General features: G+C 36.2%; 1 protein-coding gene across 1 annotated transcript in view; it reads left to right on the top strand.

Annotated features, from left to right (window-relative positions):
• The window catches only part of ADAMTS17 (ADAM metallopeptidase with thrombospondin type 1 motif 17), a 485,504-nt gene that overhangs the window by 128,332 nt on the left and 335,819 nt on the right, over positions 1 to 21,353 (top strand). The gene's annotated exons all lie outside the window — the stretch shown is intronic.

Genomic DNA, 21,353 nt, shown 5'->3' with positions numbered 1-21,353 from the left:
GTAAGTCACTTGACTCTCAAGGCTTGAGGCAATGCTCTAAGAGTATAAGTTGCAGAAAAGATGGCAACATGCATTGATAAAAGAATTTTCTCACTGGAAGCGCTCTACACTAATAAAATCACAATACCAGCCATTTCCCTAATTTATCTGCTGGACACTGTCCCAGACCCTATAAGAAGGAAGGAGGGAAGGAAAGAAAGAAAGAATGAGGGAATGAAGGAAGGAGGGAGGGAGAAAGGAAGGGACAGAGGTTGTCCCTGTACTCAAGAATCTTATATTCTAATAATGGATGATTTGTTCATACTTTAAACTTATAGAAACAAGGTAATCCCTGACTATACTGAGTATGGGGCCAAGAATTGAGAATTCTAATCCCTCTTTGTCCTCCATTTTTTCATGTTTGGCATTTGGGTATTTAGTTGTCTCTTTAAATTACTTTTGACTATGTGCCTTTATTATTTGGTTACTGACTATATAATTTGCTTAACCTTTCCCCTCACTACCTGCAAACAACAACAAACAATCCCAAACAAAAAATATATCATCTTTGAAAAGCAGTAAGACTCATTCAAAGAGCTAAGGTTCTGGAAAGCGGAAGTCATTATTTTTTTCTTTCATTCAGGGATAAAAAGTGGATTAACTTAATTATAGTAAATCATGTTCATGGCCAGTGAAGTGGACATTATCATTCAGCTCAGAACATAGCTACATGATGACAGAATAACAGCAAAACTTGGTCCATTCTGTGGAAAAAAACTAATCAAATTGGTCATTTGGAATTATGAAAATAAAACAACCATCCATTTGAGTTTTTCACTTTTTAAACAAGTTGTTATGGTCTCATGTAGAATACCCACTTTTGTCTTAAGTATTGAGAGAATTCAGCCAAAACATGGATTCTTTACCTAATTTCTCCCAAAAGATCACAGTGATGTGGACCTGAAATTGAGTATCAAAAAATGCTACCTGAAATCTAAGCATTGATGGTAAACTTTATGGAGCTTAGCCCTTTTTTGAAATCTATATTTACAACCTGGAGATAAAGGAGTAAGCTATGTCTTTTTGAATCAAGCATTTTAAAAAGTACTTTAAAAACATAAGTCATAGATACTAATGTCTTTTGAAAAAAAGTGTGAGAAGTTCCTGCTCATAATCACCATGTACCTCTTCACTGACTTCTGCATAATATTCATTTTGGGGGGCAGCTAGATGGCTCAGTGGATAGAGCACCAACCCTGGAATCAGGAAGACCTGAGTTCAAATCCGGCCTCAGACATATAACACTCACTAGCTGTGTGACACTGGGCAAGTCACTTAACCCCAATTGCCCTCACAAAAAAAAAAAGTGTGAGACTGTCCCTCATAGGGAGAAAGAGCAAAGTTATTATAAACTAATGCCCAAGACATGGTTTTGTTAAAAATCCAAATGTACTTTATTTCAATTCTTCACTTATAAAATAATGGTGTTGGTATTGATGCTATCAGATCTTTTTCACCTTTCTAATCTATGTTCCTTTGATCCTATTCCCTAAAATGAAATTATTTTTGTTATTGAAATGGGACTGGTGCTGAACCTGTGATTTCATTTGTAGAGGAACTTCTGAATGAGGAAACTCATTCTAGTAATGGAGGTCAACACCTTCTCTGTAACTTCTAATCTAAGACACTTGCCTATAGCATGAGCAGTTAAGTGACTTGTCAATGATCACACAGTAAGGATACTGCCGAAGTGGGATTTAAATGGGTATTCTAGGCTCCAAGGCTAGCTTTTTATCCATTATCTCAAAAAAAAAAACCCATTTTGCTGAGGTCTTTTTGATGCCTCAGTCACTTGCTAATAGGTGTATACCCTACCCTTGTAACAAAGAGCAATTAAGCAAAATTAAACAAAATGGAGGAAACAGGTGACAAGATATACAACATTTTGTGGCCATAATTAATTTTCAAGAGAAGTTTCACCATCAGCTCTCTGGAACAAAAATTTGTAATTGTATTTAACCTGATTTCTGATATCTTTTAGTGTTGTTTCATTTCCATTGTTATAATTATTGTGAGTATTATTCTGTTTCTGCATCAGTTCATGCATGTTTGTTTCTCTGAACTCCTCATTCCTCCAGTAGAATATAAGCTCTTTTTGCCTTCGCATCCCCAGCACCTAACACAATGCCTGGCACATAACAGGCACTTAATAAAGTTTGTTGATTGATTCATCATTTTTATGATGCATATTATATTATGGTATCATATTCTATTATAGTCATATCACAATTTCATCAGCAACTGATAAATACCCAATTTCTTCCATGATTTTTGCTACTACAGAAAGTAAAGCTAGGAATACATTGATATGTGTGTTCATTCTTTTTGTCACTGCATATAAGCCCTGAAATGGGATCAGTGGCACAAAGGGTGTGGAGAGTTAGTAACTTTTCATTCAATTTCAAATTGATGTCCTAGAGATATCTCAGATTTCAATGCATCCAAAATAAAACTCAGTGTCTTTCACCACACAACACTAACCCTCTTCCAGATTTCCTGTTTCTGTAAAAAGCACCATCATTCTTGTAGTCTCCTCAGTTCATTACCTCATGGTTATCTTCAGCTCTTCACTGTGCCTCACCTTGCATTTCCAGTGACTCACCACATCTTAAAGTGTTCACTTCCACAATAACTGTCCCATTTTATCTGCTCATACGGTTGCCCTCTTAGTTCAGGCTCTCATTACTACTTGCCTAGGTGATTTTAGTGACCTCTAATTTGTTTTCCCTGCCCCTAGTCTCTCTCTACTCTAATCTATCCACCACCACATTTATTTTCCTTAAGTGTACTCACATATTCAATAAACTCCTGTGGCTTCAAATTGTCTTGAGGATCAAATATAAATTCCTTTCTTGGGCTTTTAAAGCCTCCTGCAATCTTACCTCAATACGTCTTTCTGGCTTCATTGTATGATGTGAATTGTCTAAGTCTTGCACTCTGTGGACCAGCCAAATTGACCTCTTCATTCCTTACATGTAGCATTCCATTTCCCATTTCCATGTCTTTGTACAGGTTCCTATTTCATTCCTGGAATGCACACTTTCCTCATCACTGTTTCCTAGAATCCCCCTCTTCCTTTAAGATGCATCTCAAGCAACACCTTTTATAGGAAACCTTTCCTGATTTTTACCCCCTCCTCAATTGCTGGTACTCTTATTTCCTAGCCATTTAGTACTTAACTACCTTACATTTCTTTTATTTGACGTATTCATATGTATATATTTTTGTTGTTTCCCTTGGTAGAGTAAATGCTCTTTGAGGGTAGATATTATCTCATTCTTTGTTTTTCTATCCCCAAGGGCCTAGCACAGTATCTAGTATATAGTCAGAGCTTAAACAATGCTTGTTGATTGATAACTACCAATCTTTTTTCCAAAACAATTGGACCAATTCATAACTCTACCAACAGTGTATTAATGTGCCTATTTTCCCAAAGTCTTTCCAACACTAGCCATTTAAGGCTGGAAATAATCACTTCAACAATCAGTTATTAAGCATCTATTGTATGTTAGGCACTGTATTTCAGAGTGGGGGTGAAAACATGTTGAATAATTGTTATCATTATCACACATAAATACAGCTTCCCGCTTGAGTAGATACTGTCTGTAGCATCCCTTTAGCAAAAAGCTTCCTTGAGGCTAAATAGAGAAACTGCATCAATGTGTATAATATTTTCTGGAAAACTTCAGAAAGACATTTTTCACTAAATTATATTCTTTATGTAGTTTAAGCAAACTACACTGATATAACAATCAGTAATTTATTTCTTTGTTAATTTCTAGAATAAATATTTGTGAACATAAATCTTAAAGATCACCTTTATTGGTGATGCCTAGTACAGTTGATATTTTGGTGGAATCCTCTCAGTTCTACCTTCGCCCTGATTTTCAGCAAGCACCAGAACAACTTTTGCTGTCATTTAATTTTTTTTTTTGCTGCTTCTCAGTCCTTCCAGATTTCTCACATGCAACATTCACACGTGTATAGACACTTCTCTCAGTCTTTCCGACACCTGATACTCCATTCGGGTGTATAAAAGCATTTAAAGTCTTCCTTTCTGAATTTTGCCTCCTTTACATATTTTTCTTGAGAATGGGCCTTAGCTACAGTTCAAATCCATCACATAGAGTGGTGTTGTGTTACTCATGTCACCACCAGGGAGCAGATTATGACTTTCAAAGAATGTCTAATAATACTTCATGGTAGCAGTATAAAGTAACAAAATGTGATTTCTAGAATTTGCATGTATCTTAAATCTTGGCTGGGAGGAGGAGAAGGCTAGATTTCTTTCCATTGTATGCTTGTTTTGTTCTTTTGTCTTTGTTAAAAGAAAGTGTTCTGAGGCTGATGATAAAACCATAAAATTAATGGCACTGATATAAAAAAAAATTCCAATGTCATGTAAATATTGGGGTCCTGATCTCCCTTTTTATGAATACCACATAAAGACATTAATACTTATTTGTTGACACAAGGAGATCAAAGATGATGGATAACATCAACAACAAAGATCTTTTTAAAAATCTGTCATTTCTAAGGCAATTTCCAGGACTGCTAGAAATGTACTTATTTCCACTTTGCAGTAACTTATAAAAAGCCAAAAATATTTTTTTCAACAGTGGCTATAATGAGATATAATGTGTCACCCTCAAATATGAGTGAGTCATGACTCATGTATTTTTGTATAAGCAGGATGGACAGGTGTCCTATGATGTATTCTTAGAACAAGTGTGATCACCTCCACTGTCCTCTTCCCTTCCTTTTTTCCTAGCAAGGCTTTCTTCCATATTGACCAATTATACTTGATGCTTTCTTAGGGATAAAGGGAATAGGGATCTGTTCCCCCTCAGCTACCTAAACCCATAGCCACTGCAAAGAATAGAGCTGGAATGAATCTCAGATTCCATTCAGTCTAATCCCTTCACTTTACTTAGGAAAAAATTGCAGCCTAAGGAAGTTAAATGAACTCCCTGAAGTCACACAGATAAGCATCAGAAACCAGATTTAAACCCAGGTCCCTTGATTCTAGAATCTTTTCTGAGCCTATACCTTAAGGTCATTGTGTTGAGGCATCAGGGAAAGTGGTATAAGACATTGTCTCTGCCCTTAAGCACCTTACAAGAATATATGAATAAAAAATAACTCACATTACAAAGTGCTTCTTGGGGCTCACTTCTCAGGGAAAAGGGTGGTCATACTCTAAGGAGCTTGTTCTGGATTGAAGAATATTGATTTGCACGGCTAATAAGAATGGTGCTTAGTAGTTATTTAAGGCAACCAAGTTACAACTAGGATTGTTCCCCTGGTACCAGCAGTTTGTGACCATACAACAAATGTGCATGCATAGGATAGTGTGTTCTTTGATTTGCTTGTTATGATTTAAGTGTTTTTTTAATTTGGAAAATCTAACTGGGGAGAGGGTGGTCATGAGTGGTAATAGAAAGAGCACTAGACTTCGGTCTCAGGAAATCTCTCCCCCTAACTTTATAGCTCTGGTCCAGTTTCACTTCTGTGGATTTCTCTGTAAAATCAGGGTGTCCATGGATGGATTTCAAGGGGTTCAGATATTTGGATGGAGAAAAAAAGTTACCTTTTTTCATTAACCTCTAACATTCAACATTTCCTTCAATTATTTAAAAAAATCCTTATGATTAAAGCATATTTTTTCTTTCTTTTGCTCCCCCACCCCCATCACAGAGCAAGCCAATACTGAAATTTGTTTTGTGTAACTTCATATTTGTAATGGGTTTTGTATTTCTTGCCTTCTCAATGGGTAGGGTGAAGATAATTTGGAACTGAAAATAAAACTCAGTTTTAAAACATCATTCTAAGAAGGGGTTCAGAGACTTCAGTCTAAACTGCCAAAGGGAATTATGACAAAAAAATTTAAAACCCTGAAATAGATGATCTCTAAGACAACTTTCAAATCTTAAATTCTAGAATTCTCATGTGAGCTGAGTAAGAAAAAAATTCATTCACTATTACTTTGTTACCATTTTATTCTAAGACTTGTGACAGATAATGCTTTTGATCAAAGAGGTCTGGTTACATCCTAGAGAATTTTTTTTTCACTTTCTTGGTTTATAACACACACTTGTGAAAAACCTGGAAAAATGTATGCAAAATATCTGTAGTCTCTGCCATCTGCTAATTCTTCCTTTGGCCTGCTACTGTCCAGTGATAAAGGGAGGCAGTGATGATAGCAACATTTTTTTCCTGTTTCTCCAATTTCTAGACATTCCTGGTGGCATCTCACCTCTGTGCTCTAGCTATCCAATATATCAGTTTCTTAGGAAAGTAAAGTATGAGTCTTGCAAGTTCTTCAGTTTTTCTGTCGTTTATTCACGCAAGATGAATGCAAAACCTTACAGTCTACTTCTTCTTAAGTTACCTTTGCTCAAGTCCTTTTTCTCCTCTAGTCTCTTTCAGGTAATAGCCCTTGAAAAGAATATGTTTTATTTTCCAAAGTTACTCAAATAGTCTAGAGAAGAGAAAAATATCACAGTTCTTTATGTATCATTACCTTTTTTGCTAGGCAGTATCCTTAAACATCTATTTTTGAAATTCTTGATGAATGTTTAATTTCTTTTTTTTTCTTTAATTTAGTAGCATATTTAGAATTACATTAAAAAGGTGACTAACTTGTTCTTGCCTTTTGACTTGGGAATCTGACTAATATACCCCAAATATGTCAACAATAGAAAGGTCCCAAAATACAACAAAATATTCATGGCAGCACTTTTTTGTGGTCACTAAGAACTGAAAATAAAGTAGTTGCCCATAAATTGGGAATGGCAACTCAAATTGTGGTACATTAATGTAATAGAAATTACTGAACTAGTTTCACAAGAAACTATAAATATAAAGAATTTGGAAAACTATGAGAAGTTGCATGAACTGATGCAGAATGAAGTAAGCAAAACCAGGCAAACAATATATGCAAATACTACACCAATATGTGTGGAAAGAACAACAAGAAAAAGAAACTGAGCAGTGCATAAATATAATGACCAAGCTTGACTCAGGAGAAGAGATCATAAAAATTCACTTCCCTCATTGTAGAGGTAGAGGAATGTGGATGTGGAATGTTCCATGTACTGTAAGACATATGGATATGTTGGTTAATTTTGTTGAACTGTCCTTTTTTAGGTAAATAGTATTTTATTTTTTCCAATTACATGTAAAGATAGTTTTTTAACATTCTTGAGTTTCAAATTTTTCTCCCTCCCTCCCCAAGACAGCAAGCAATCTGATACAGGTTATACATGTGCGATTATGTAAACATATTTCCACATTAGTCATGTTGTGAAAAAAGAAACAGAACAAAAGGGAAAAGCTACAAAAAGCAAAAATGGTATGCATTCAGACTGCATTGTTCTTTCTCTGGATGTGGAGAGCATTTCCTATCATGAGTCTTTTAGAATTGTCTTGAATCGTATTTCTGAGAAGAGGTAAGTCAGTCATAGTTGATCATTGCACAATGTTGCTGTTACTGTGTATAAATGTTCGTGTGGTTCTGCTCGCTCCACTCAGCATCAATTCATGTAAGTCTTTCCAGGTTGTTCATCTGCTTGTTCATCATTTCTTATAGTGCAATACTATTCCATTACCACAACTTGTTCAGCCATTCCCCAATTGATAAGCATTTTCCAATTCTTTGCCACTACAAAAAGAACTGCTATAAATATTTTTGTACATGTGGGTCCTGTCTCCCTTTTTATGATCTCTTTGGGATATCGGACTTAGTAGTGGTACTGCTGGATCAAAGGGTATGCACAGTTGGATTACCCTTTTGGCATAGTTCCAAAATGCTCGCCAGAATGGTTGGATTATGAACTGACTTTTTTCTTTTAAAATCTTATAAGAAAAGCCTTCCTGCATAGGAAAGGGAAAATAATATATGCAGAAATGAAGATAGTGTAGAAACAGATATCAAAAATAAGCTAAATAAGTTGTTAGAATACTGATTTTTTTCTTGGACTTTTTTCCCTCATTTATTGTCTGGCCAATGGATAGATTATTTGGACCTGAAATATGTCTGTATTCATCAATGAAATAGAGCATCATCTGAGAAACATGGCTTTGTCAAAAATTTTGTGCTTTTCCAAGGTGTCATTAGCAAAATGAATAGATTTTTCTTATTTGTTTATGTGTTATATTCTACCAGTAGAACATAAGATCTGTGAGGGAAGAGATTATTTTTAGTTTTGTCTTTGTATTTCAGCACTGGAAACAGGGCCTTCTTATTTGTAGTAGGCACTTAATAAAAGCTTGTTGTTGTATTATTGATACCCAAGGTTCTGCCATTGACCCTCAGTCTTTACCACTTCCCTCTTTCTCAGTTAGTTGCCAAGTTCCTTTAGTTGCACCTTTGAAATATTTCCCATTTGTCTTTTCCCCATCATTACAGCTTTCAACCTATTTGATGCCCTCATAATCTCTAATTATTCTCTAATTATCTCTAATCAATCTCCAATAATCTTTAGATTATTAGTCTACCAATCCCTTCCCTTGTCTCAATCAATTAAACATTTATTACTCAACAATATCTATTAAATGGCTGTGTAACAGGTATCCAGGTGATGAGTATATATTTTAGGATACAGGGAGACTTGCCACCAAAGGCAAGTTCATGATTTGGAAAGATTGAATCGATGAGGCATTTTTTTAAAATCCATTTTTGGTAGAGGCATATTTTTAAGCCCAGTTTTAGCATATTTTGCTAAATATGAATATATCACCTTACTGGCAAGAGGGCTAGTTTTTTCCAGCTAGTAGAAGGAAATGAAGGATCATGGGAGGCAGAAGCTGTGCCCAAAAACTTTTGAAGGCAAGAGAGTAGAGGTGCACCAGGTTAGGAGCCCGCTGATTGTAAAGAAGGGTATTGATACCCCAAGTTTAGTACAATCAGGAACAGTTAGGGCCTTGTCTGGCTCATTGACCCATTTAAGGTGTGATCTGCCCAGACAGAATTTGCTGAACTCACTGAGATCTAGTAAAATATTCATTTTCCACATCTTTCTGTCCTCTGCTCCATCACTGCCTGACATTGTTTACCCTCAAAAGCATCCTGCTCACTTTAAATCTTGCTTGTTGGCTTTATAGAATTTTGTCTCTAATCTAATTTTTATTGTATTCTGAGGGAGTGTTTGTTATAAGTGAGTAGACCAGATTATGGAGAAAGACAAAGAGGAACCCTTAAAATTCACAGTGAACTTGTAATGAATCAATGTGTTCTTGTCTTTCTCTGTCTCTGATTCAAACAAACAGCAAGGATATATAGGTCCTACTGAACATGATTGTGCCCAGGTCAATAACAATAACACAGCAAAAGAATAAAAAGCTTACGAAACCCAAAGAGTTACCCTCCCTGCTTTTTGCTGGTTCATATGAGATTCTCCCAAAAGGCATTTATCCTATCCCCATTCCATCTTTCGATGGAGGGCAATACATGTGCTTAAAATCACCAATGCCCTGAAACCTAATTAGCCTCCTAGGGCCCAAGGCCTGGGCAAAATAAATAATGCCCAAGTCAATCTACACCTTAGTCTTGCTCTTCTTGTGGCCACACTGGGACTGAGACCATATTTCGTGCTTAATAGTAAATAACCCAGACCTCAGTTCTAAGTACAAGTAAATAAAACACCCAAAGGGAATAATACACAGGGCATGCTTCCAAGAAAGAAAAAAAAGTAATCATAGCCCAAAGCACAATTACTCACTTTAAAGTCAGAATAGCAATGGTATTGCCAAATTATAATTTGGTCAGGAGGTCATGATAAAGCCAGAAGCCAATTGTCAAGAGCACCCAGACAAGGACAACCAGATACAGAAAACTGGCCAGCAAAATGGTCATGAGGACTTGCTGTCCTTGAGAGGTAGTGAGTTCTGTCTCCTTGGAAGTCCTCAAGTAGAGGCTGAATGACTACTTGTTAGGTATGCTGAAGTGTGGATTTCTTTGTGTATGAGTTGGAATAAATGGGCTGCTGGGGTCCTTTCTAGCTCTCAAATTCTGTGGGCTTGAACAACAGCTCTGCTTCCAAACATATGCAAGTGTGTGTTTGTGTGTGTGTATGTGTGTGTGTGTGTGTGTGTTCATTTATCTGGAAGCAGAAGCAAAGAGCTTACAATCACCTTGCTTTCAATTTGCCTCTTGGCCCCCTCCCCTCACTCTGCTATCCTGTTTTTTGAGTCTCCTGGAAAACCACCTTGTTCCCCTTTCTTCTTCTTCTCCTGGTATTTCCTAACCAGGGATAGGGATCAATCTCTCTCTTATCAAGCATATGCATTAATAACCAAATTCATAACTCTAGCCTACACAAAGCCAGAGCAGATCCAATCCTTTTCAAGCAGAATCACCTGAGAGAGCAGTACCTTTTGAGTCTGCTTTGAGTTCACAGAGGCCCACCATTTGTTTATACTTCTAAAGCGTATCCTGAACAAATGGGAGAAGGATGGCAGTAACCAACTATTTCCTTTTTTTTTTTCTGGTGAAGCAGTTGGTGTTAAGTGACTTGCCCAGAATCACACAGCTAGTGAGTGTTATGTGTCTGAGGCTGAATTTGAGCTCAGGTCCTCCTGATTCCAGGGCTGGTGGTCTACACACTATGCCACCTAGTTGCCCTATTTCCTTTTTTCAAAAAGTGATTTTTTTTCCCCAATGATATGTAAAGACAATTTTTAGCATTCATTTAAAAATTTTGAGCTGCAAATTCTTTCCCTCTGTCACCCATCTCTCCTCTCTCTGAGATGGTAAGTAATTTGATATAGGTTATACATGGGCAATAATGTAAAACATATTTCCATATTAGTCATGCTGTGAAAGAAGACACAGACCAAAAATAAAACTGAAAAAAAAGCAAAGTGAAAAATAGTATGCTTCAATCTGCATTCAGACTCCATCAGTTCTTTCTTTGGATATAGCTAGCATTTTTCATTATGGGTCCTTCAGAATTGGCTTAGATCATTGTGTTGCTGAGCATGATTAAGTCATTCACTGTTGATCATCATACAATATTGCTATTATTGTGTACACTGTTTTCCTGGTTCTGCTCATTTCACTTTGCATCAGTTCATATAAATGTTTCCAGGTTTTTTTGAAATCATCCTGCTCATCATTTGTTATAGCACAATACTATTAGATTTCAACAAATGCCACAACTTGTTCAGCCTTTCCCCAATTGATGGCCATCCTCTCTATCTGTTTCTAACCAGGAAGAGTATCCTCCAAGAGCTTAGCCCTAAACACTTCTGAAGCAGGCTATTCATAAAGAAATGTAGACTTGTTTAGCTGATCTATTATATAACCAGTCCAAAACTCCCAGCTCATTTTGCTATCTAGCACCCTTCCTAACCTGCCCCTAGATATTAACAGATCATGCAAGGACAACCCTATTAGATTCCCACTCAACCCACTGGCACAGAGATACAAGTCATAGGAAGAGATCTAACCCCATTGTATAGGGAGTCAAAATATCCTTGAAAAATGGATGTAGGGGTGTTAGGACTAATTCCCCAATTTATGAAATTCATCCTCACTGGATAAAGCAATACTCCCTCCAGCACCCATAAAGGTTAAGCCTGTAAATCTTCCTTGCCTTCCTGCAATAGTTAGCTTGTAAATGACTTGTTGGCTTCATTTGCTTTCATAAATAATCCTTAATCTCTTCCAATTCACCATCTACTTTAAATCAAGTCTCTTGACTCCAAGCCCAGTGCTCAATTCACTGCACCAAAAAAAAAAATCTTCCTAATACCTAGGTCTGACCCTCTCACTCTCCCGTCAAACACTCTTAGTAGCTCACTTTTGTTTATAGTTTAAAAACACATACTCCTTGGTCTACAATATACCTTTGCAGCCTTTACCTACTTTTTATTGGACTACTAGCTGTTTCCCAATCTTGTCCAGTCCTTTCCACTTCCATGAATTTTTATAGCTGCCTCTCAGCCATGGAATGAATTCCTTCCTCTTCCTTCAGAGCTCATTTCAAGATGCCTCTTCTTTCATGAAACTTTCCCAGTTCACATCAACTATCTTTTGCCCCTGCCATATTCTCTTTCATATCATAAGGCTCTGTGTGCATATCTTATTTTCCTTTCAAGACTTGAAGGTCCTCCAGGGAAGAAGCTGTTCCCTTTCATCTTTGTTTGCTCAGTGTCTATCATAATGTCTTGTATAAAGTGCGTACTCAATAGGTGGTTTTCAAAATCATATTCATTGAATTTAACCAGGTTTTTTGGTTAAGCTGGTGAAAGCAGTCAAATTTGTTCAGGAACAGACACATCAAGGATCTGAATTTAAGTTGATGTCCAGCTAACCACCCTTTCCCACTTGCCAAACAAATGTCGGGAAAGGGTTCTGGAATCACTCCTTGCTACTGTTTGGGAGTTATGAGGCTCAAAGTTTTTGAGGCATATGGAAACCAGGAGGCAGTTGATATGATTGTGTGAGAAGAGTGGTAAGGGGACATTTTGAGCAAGTGATCTTTGATAGTAGACACTAAATCTTTTTTTTTTTTTGAGATGAACTACTGTTTAGCCAAGGCTCTCCTCTCTTACATCTGTGAACTGATTTTTTAAAAACCCAATCATAAGAGGAAGCTATGGTGGCTAGAGCAGTGAACCTGGAATCAGGAAGACCCAAGTTCAAATCCAGACTCAGAAATTTACTATCTGTGTGACTCTTTTAAGGAATTTGCCATCAAATATGTGTCTTAAGGCACATCTGTGCAGATAACAGCATCCCATTAGAAACTCTGGTTTACACTTGATTTCCTAGAATTGCTTTTGTCCGGGCTTTTCCCCCATCTCCCTCTTCCTCAAGTATCACCCATCTTCAATATAGTCCTACAAGATTCACGATGGAGGTATCAATGCAAAAAAAGTTCTTTTCACAGTTGATCAGCTTGTGTATTTCACATAGTTGATTTAAAAGACCTTTTTAAAACATGTTTTCTCTTTTTAAAATCTTTTGCACTATTTAGTTTTTTATGTTTTGTTATACATGATACAATAAAAGTGTATTTTAGTTGTCTCATGTATCCCAAAGTTTAAAAAAATCAAGTAGTGTAAAAACCATCTGTATAGAGAAGTTTAAAGATAACTGAAGAGAACTAGAGATGATTGTGTTCTTGTTCATATTGACTTAAGTAGATAATCAAGTGGAAGGATTCCACTTGTATATAGGATGCTTAGGAGAAAAAACCAAAGAATCCTGGGGTCAGGTCTTACATATATCTTGCTGGAATTAGTTAGCAAGTCTGGTATTCAATAAACATTTGTTAAGTGTCTGCTATGTGCTAGGCACTGTGCTAAGCACTGGATTTATTTTGTGATGGAATTCCAATTGCCAAGATGAATACTTTTTATAAAAAAAAGTATAGTTCTAAGAGAGAAATGTTTGGAGGGGGAAAGACAGTTGTTATAGTCTGTCATGTTCATGTTTTCTTCCACATCCAGTTTTAGCTCCTTTCCAATAGAAGTCAGTGGAAATTCTATGGATGCTAATTGAATGGAATGAAGTTTTTCATTTTAATCATTCAAAATATTTTCAAGTGATATGTAATATCTAGGAAATTTTCGTGAAATATTTGTGTGCAAGAGAGTTACAGAGATTTGTGATGATAGTGAAGCATATAGACCATAGAACTTCTAAGAAAGAGTATAGTTCAGTTTAAAAAATAGTATAACATCAATCCATTGTTGATCAAGAAAAAAAGTCAGTTTGATAGGCTACCTGGTTAGGTTGACATTAGGCTAGACTGGTTAGACCAGGGTGGGGAACCTCTGGCCTCAAGGCCACATATGGTCTTCTAGGTTCTCAAGTGCAGCCCTTTAACTTAATCCAAACTTGAGGATCTAGAAGGCCACATGTGGCCTCGAGGCTGCAGGTTCCCCAGCCCTAGTAGACCATTGATTCCAAAGTCATAATGGGATTTTGGAGTGATCCCAGATTGAGTAATCCCAGAGAACTTTAGTCAGAACCAGCTACTGTTCAATGCATTTGGTTAAATTCAATCTAACAAATATTTATTAAGCTCCTACTATGTACAACGCACTGTGCTTGGTGCTGGGACATGTACACAAATAAGGAAATAAAAGACAATTTATTGTGGGAGGGAGCATTAATAACTGGAATGAAACAAGGAAGACTTCCTAGAGGAGGCGGTACCTGAATTGAACTTTGAAGGTAAATTAGAATTCTGAGGTGTGGACTTGAGGAGATTATTCCAGGTGTGGAGGATTGCTTCTGTGAATGCTAAGAATAGACGCTTCAATGGTGAAATTGGGGAACAGCTGGTTTCACTGCAGTTTGGCTAAAACATAGCATGCAGGAAGAGGAGCAACGTGAAATAAGGCTGGAAAGTTCTGTTACAGCCAGAATGTAGAATGTTTTAAATGCCAGGCTGAGGAGTTTTCATTTTACTTTAGAGGTGATAGGAACTCCTTGAAGTTGTGTGTGGTTTTGGGTTTGGTTTGTTTGGTTTGGTTTGTTTTAGCAAATGAAGACTTGAGCTTGAATTACTTTTACAGTTGTGTGGAGGATGGGTTGTAAGGGGAGGAAAGACTAGCAGTGGGACAACCAGATGGGAAGCTGTAACAATGAAGAAGAGGGCTAATGAAAGCATGGGGCTAATGGTGGCCATGTGAATGGAGAGAGAGGGGACGAATGTGACAGATGTGTTGGTACAATGAATAGATTTAGCAAATAATTGACTGGGTAGGATGGGAAAATGAAGAAGGGGAAAGAGCCTAAAATGACTGAAGTTAACAACTGGACTAAGGGAGAGGATCCACCTCCCACCTCTGACAGCCTTGGTATAAGTGGGAATCGTGGGAGCATAAGGCATGATTGAGATCCAAGCCTATTCCTTTGTTCCTAACTATATTAACTAATAAGGTTTTTAGTAGCAATTTGAATTGTTCCTGACCATGGTATCCATTGACCAAGCATGTTGTTTTAATCTAATTTCCTCAGATCTAAACCCCCTTCTTAGCTTAGGCTATGGAAAAGCGAGTGCTAAAGCTTGAATTTGTCTAAGTATAAATAAAAACACCTTAATTCATTTTCATCCATTAAATGAGAACTGGGGGTCAAATATATTTAATCTGTAGGGTAACAGTAATGAATTTTAAGAGGAAGAAAAATAAATGGGAATAATGACAAATATTTTTTCACCTCTATTTCTAAATCCAAAATTAGACTTATAAGAAAAATTGATGAGTGTACTATTATACAATTCCTCTGGTAATTGTTATTAAATTACATAACAAACTTATGGATGTGTTTAGGGCCAAAAAATGTACATCCAAAAGCATGAAAGGAAGCAACAGATAATAACAGACATTTTTTACAAGGTTTAGTCAGGTCAGGAAAGGCTGAAAAGTGGCCAACAAAACAAGTGATTTCTAACAGTCTCCTTCACTAAGAAAACCCAGTACACTCCAGGAAATTACTTAAAGTTTAACTTCAGTTCTGGAAAAAGTCTCATAATCCAGAATTGGAGATCAGATGGGGTAACACTTAGAAAAACATGGCTTGATTACAGATATCCAGCATAGTCTCAGGGAAGGAAACAAGGTCATGCATGAATAATTAGGTGGAATTCTTTTCTATCACTACCAGCACAGAACATGTGATATAGCGAATCTTATTGGATGAACGCTATTAGCTTTAGGATTCCAGTGGCTTAGCCACACTTGAAAATTTATCCTAATGAAATGAAAATCAACTGGAAAGGATGATGTAAAGGTCACTAACAAAAGGCATTGTATTGAGGCTTAAATTAAACTTTTTATTGGCTTGCCTAAGGATCAGTAGTTGTACCTTCAGGATTTTATTGTATTCCTTTGTACATTTAGTGATTCCTTCAGCAATTGTTTATTTAACATCTATTATGTGCAAGATATTTAACTATTTGATAAATGGCATATATTTATGGTTTCAGTATTTAAAGCAGTATGTGCCTCTCTAGAATGTGTATATTGAGAGCTGGAAGTAATGAGCCATGGTGTAGTTCAGATAGCAAAGGACTTAAATTACCCCAAAGGAAGCATTTATTATTAGGACTGTTTTGAATTATATCCCCCCAGGATGCTCTAACTCTCCATCTGTTTTCTGATTGCAAGTGTTTCAATTTTATAATTCCTTTTGATGTCAAGAGAGTTTTGGGGGCAGAGGGAGAAGAGAGAAAGTGGAACTGTTCCAAATTCTACCTCTGAATGTTCATCTTTTTGCTTTTTCCTCCCTCTGAAAATTCTTATCCTTTTTGCTCTAGGGGCTGGCCTAATTGAGTCCCAAGGCAGAACAAAAGCCACCTATGTTAGAAGGTGTTAACATATATAATGTATTTTACTTTCCCTGCTGTTTTAGCTACTTTGCTATCTAACCTTTGTTTCAATTTGTGTGCTTTTTGCCTGCTCTTGAGAGTATACATAACTTTCTTCCAAATAATTGTTTTTGGGTACAACAAGGCCTTTCATTTTAAAATCATACTTGGCCTGTTGGTTGATTAGTAGCTTTAAAGTTGTTTGTTTTTTTTTTTTTAAGATCAATGTGCCCTGTTTTGATGGAGTAACTGAGCACAATGATGTGACAATTGAGTTTGTAAAATGTCCTTTGGTTGGATAAATGCCTCAACACATAGGTTATGGCTTTTTTGTATAACATGTTTTCTTCTCTTTTTCTTTTGAAACAAATCCAATTTAAAACTTTTTCTTAGGATCATAGGATCTTAGATTTAGCGCTTGGAAGGGACCTGAGAGGTCATCTAATCCAGCTCCCCACACTTGTGGACAAAGACTACTGACTCCCAGAGATGGGAAGTGATTGCTCCAGATGTAACAGGCAATAAGATGCTGAGCCAGGATTCCAACCCACATCCTCTGACTCCAAATCCTGAGCCTTTTCCACTGTCTAAGTCTTTGCCTCCATCTCTTTGTGATTTGTTTAGAATTCATTAAAGAAGATCCCTAGTGTCAAGACTGGCTTCTCACTCAGCACTGTGGCAACAGATGGATTATGTCACACTAAGGCTCCTGTGGAATTGTAGTAAACTGCTAGAGTTTAGCCTACATCCAACTCTGGATTACTCATTTTTAAAGGAGTTTAAAAAGCTAAAAGAAAATTCAAAAGGTATGGACATTTAAAGTCCACAAATATTCTCTAAGTTTCATCATAGTCAATAATGTTAACTTCTCTTCAATGAGATCTTTACTTGGGCTCATCCTAATCAGCAGAAGAATGAGCCACTTAATTTTATCTCCTTTTATCTCCTCTGCATTAGTCAATGATCCCTTTTTTTTCCTTCTGCTTTAATACTACTATCATGAATCCTGAAGTCTTAGCCAGTGAAATAAATGTTGTCTGAGATGGACCTTGAATCTAAGACCTCATTTTTGGGGGAGAGGAGGTTGGCTTAGTCATGCTTGAATATGACCTAGAGGGCCGTATGAAGAGGCTCATCTATTTACTTTTGGCTAGTACCTTTTCAGACATCAGTGAAATTAAAGTGGAGGCTGGGGTGAAGCTTTTGCATGTTGCTCAGATTGTCAGTGTTTTTACTAAGGTACTAAATAGTTCTCGAAGTTAATACTGTCTGTATTACACAAAGTGTTCCCGCTTGTTTTCCTGTCGTATTTTTACATAGAATTATAATAGAAATATAAAAATAAAATAGAAATTCTAAAACATGAGCCAGCCTATTATATGGGGCCTTAGAAAACCAACCAGGGTTCTACTCTCCTTTCTGTTACCACCTTGGTAACACTTATCTCTTTTCTTTAAACCACTTCCATCTTCAGAAGTACAAAACTTGGATTATATGATTTCTGGCATCCCTTCTAGCTCTCTGTGAAGTAAAAATTGTAAAACTTCTTGAAAAATGAAAAATAAAAACTATTAACAAAATTTCTTAGTATTAATCAATTACCAAGATCTTCAACACCACCCATTTGCTATATAAGGTATTGGTGATACAAATTAAAAAGCAAGACAGTTCCTGCCCTAAAGGAGCATGTATTCAAGTATAGGGATACAAAATGCTCACAGATATGTACCAATATCTGTGAGATATGTACAAAATAAAAGCAAAGTGGGAGGTGGAGAGCAAGGATCAGGAAAGGTCTCTTTTTTTTAAATTTTATTAATTCATTTTGATTTATCAACAATCACTTCCACGTCTTTTTGAGTTTAAAATTTTTCTCCCCTTTCCTCCCCCCTACCCTCCCCAAGATGGTGCACAATCTGATATAGGCTTTACATTTACGTACCCATTAAACATATTTTCACATTAGTGAAGTTGTAAGTGAAAATTAAAACCAGTAGGAGGAACCATCAGAAAGATGAAACAAAACTCCACAGAAGGTAAAAATAAGTGATTGACTCCCATAGTTCTTTCTTTGGATGTGGACAGCATTTTCCATCCCTAGGCCTCTAGAGGTGTCTTAGATCCTCGTAATGCTGAGAAGGGTTCAGTTTAACAATCTTAGTCATTGCATAACGTGGCTGTTATTGTGTACAAAGTCCTCTTGGTTCTGCTCACTTCACTCAGCATCAGACCATAAAAGTCTTTCCAGGTTTTTCTGAAGTCAGCCTGTTCATCATTTCTTATAGGACAATAGTATTCCATTACATTCATATACCACAACTTGCTCAGCCATTCCCCAATTGATGGGCATCCTCTCAATTTCCAATTCTTTGCCACCACAAAAAGAGCTGCTATGAATATTTTTGTACATGTGGGTCCTTTTCCCATTTGTTTGATCTCTTTGGGATATAGCCCTAGAAGTGCTATTGCTGGATCAAAGGGTATGCACATTTTTGTAGCCCTTTGGGCATAGTTCCAAATTGTTCTCCAAAATGGTTGGATCATTTCACAACTCCACCAACAATGTATTAGTGTTCCAATTTTCCCACATCTTCTCCAACATTTATCATTTTCCTGTTTTGTCATGTTGGCCAATCTGATAGGTGTGATGTGGTACCTCAGAGTTGTTTTGATTTGCATTTCTCTAATCAATAACGATTTAGAGCATTTTTTCATATGACTATAGATGGCTTTAATTTCTTCATCTGAGAACTGTCTGTTCATATCCTTTGACCATTTATCAATTGGGGAATGGCTTGTGTTCTTATAAATTTGTCTTAATTCTCTATATATTTTAGAAATGAGGCCTTTATCAGAGAGACTGGTTGTAAAAATTCTTTCCCAATTTTCTACCTTCCTTCTAATCTTAGTTGCATTGGCTTTGTTTGTGCAAAAACTTTTCAATGTAATGTAACCAAAATTATCCATTTTGCTTTTTCATAATGTTCTCTATCTCCTCTTTGGTCATGAATTCTTCTGTTCTCCATAGATCTGATAGGTAAACTATTCCTTGTTCTCCCAGTTTACTTATGGTATCAGCCTTTATATCTAAGTCATGAACCCATTTTGACTTTATTTTGGTATATGGTGTGAGATTTGGGTCTATGCCTAGTTTCTGCCATACTCTTTTCCAGTTTTCCCAGCAGTTTTTTTCAAAGAGTGGGTTCTTATCCCAGAAGCTGGGGTCTTTGGGTTTATCAAATAATAGATTACTATAGTCATTGACTACTGATGTCTTGCATATTTAACCTATTCCACTGATCCACCTCCCTATTTCTTAGCCAGTACCAAGCAGTTTTGATGATTGCTGCTTTATAATACAATTTAAGATCTGGAATTGCTAGGCCACCTTCCCCTGAATTTCTTTTCATTAGTTCCTTTGATATTCTGGACCTTTTGTTTTTCCAAATGAATCTTGTTATTATTTTTTCTAACTCTATAGGTCGCTTGATTGGTAGGGCATTGAATAAGTAAATTAGCTTAGGTAGGATTGTCATTTTTATTATATTACCTCAGCCTACCCATGAGCAACTGATGTTTTTCCAATTATTTAGATCTGATTTTATTTGTGTGAAAAGTGTTTTGTAATTGTGTTCATAGAGTTCCTGGGTTTGTTTCAGGAGGTAGACTCCTAAATATTTTATAATGTCTACAGTAAGTTTAAATGGGATTTCTCTTTCTATCTCTTGCTGTTGGGCTTTGTTGGTAATATATAGAAATGCTGATGATTTATGTGGGTTTATTTTATAGCCTGCAACTTTGCTAAAGTTGTTTATTATTTCAAGTAGTTTTTTACTTGATTCTCTAGGATTCTCTAAGTATATCATCATGTCATCTGCAAAGAGTGATAGCTTTGTTTCTTCTTTGCCTATTCTAATGCCTTCAATTTCTTTTTCTTCTCTTATTGCTAAAGCTAAGGTTTCCAGTACAATATTGAATAACAGTGGTGATAATGGACATCCTTGTTTCACCCCGATCTTATTGGAAATGCTTCTAGCCTGTCCCCATTACATATAATGCTTGCTGAAGGTTTTAGATATGCTATTTATTATTTTAAGGAAGACTCCATTTATACCTATGCTTTCTAGTGTTTTTAATAGGAATGGGTGTTGTATTTTATCAAAAGCTTTTTCTGCATCTATTGAGATGATCATGTGGTTTCTGTTGGTTTTTTGTTGATATGCTCAATGATGCTGATAGTTTTCCTAATATTGAACCAACCCTGCATTCCTGGTATAAATCCTACCTGGTCATAGTGTATTATTCTTGTGATAAGTTGCTGCAATCTACTTGCTAGTATTTTGTTTAAAATTTTTGCATCTATATTCATTAGAGAAATTGGTCTATAATTTTCTTTCTCTATTTTGACTCTTCCTGGTTTAGGTATCAACACCATATTTGTATCATAAAAAGAATTTGGTAAGACTCCTTCTTCACCTATTTTCCCAAATAGTCTATATAGTATTGGAATTAATTGTTCTTTAAATGTTTGATAGAATTCGCATGTAAATCCATCTGGCCCTGGAGATTTTTTCCTAGGGAGTTCATCAATGGCTTGTTCAATTTCTTTTTCTGAGATGGGGTTATTTAAGTATTTTACTTCCTCTTGTTAATCTGGGCAATTTATATTTTTGTAAATATGTATCCATTTCACTAAGATTGTCAAATTTGTTGGCATATAGTTGGGCAAAATAATTCCTAATTATTGTTTTAATTTCCTCTTCCTTGGTGGTAGCTTCGCCCTTTTCATTCTTGATACTAGTAATTTGGTTTTCTTCTTTCTTTTTTTAATTAAATTAACCAAAGGCTTATCTATTTTATTGGTTTTTTCATAAAACCAGCTCTTAGTTTTATTTATTAGTTCAATAGTTTTCTTAATTTCAATTTTATTAATTTTTCCTTTGGTTTTCAATATTTCTAATTTGGTGTTTAGTTGAGGATTTTTAA

Source organism: Phascolarctos cinereus, unplaced genomic scaffold (assembly GCF_003287225.1).
Source record: "Phascolarctos cinereus isolate Bilbo 61053 unplaced genomic scaffold, phaCin_HiC Scaffold_3;HRSCAF=262, whole genome shotgun sequence".
NCBI lineage: Eukaryota > Metazoa > Chordata > Mammalia > Diprotodontia > Phascolarctidae > Phascolarctos > Phascolarctos cinereus.
Note: the sequence above shows the minus strand (reverse complement) of the source record. Positions and strands in the feature narration are given on the sequence as shown.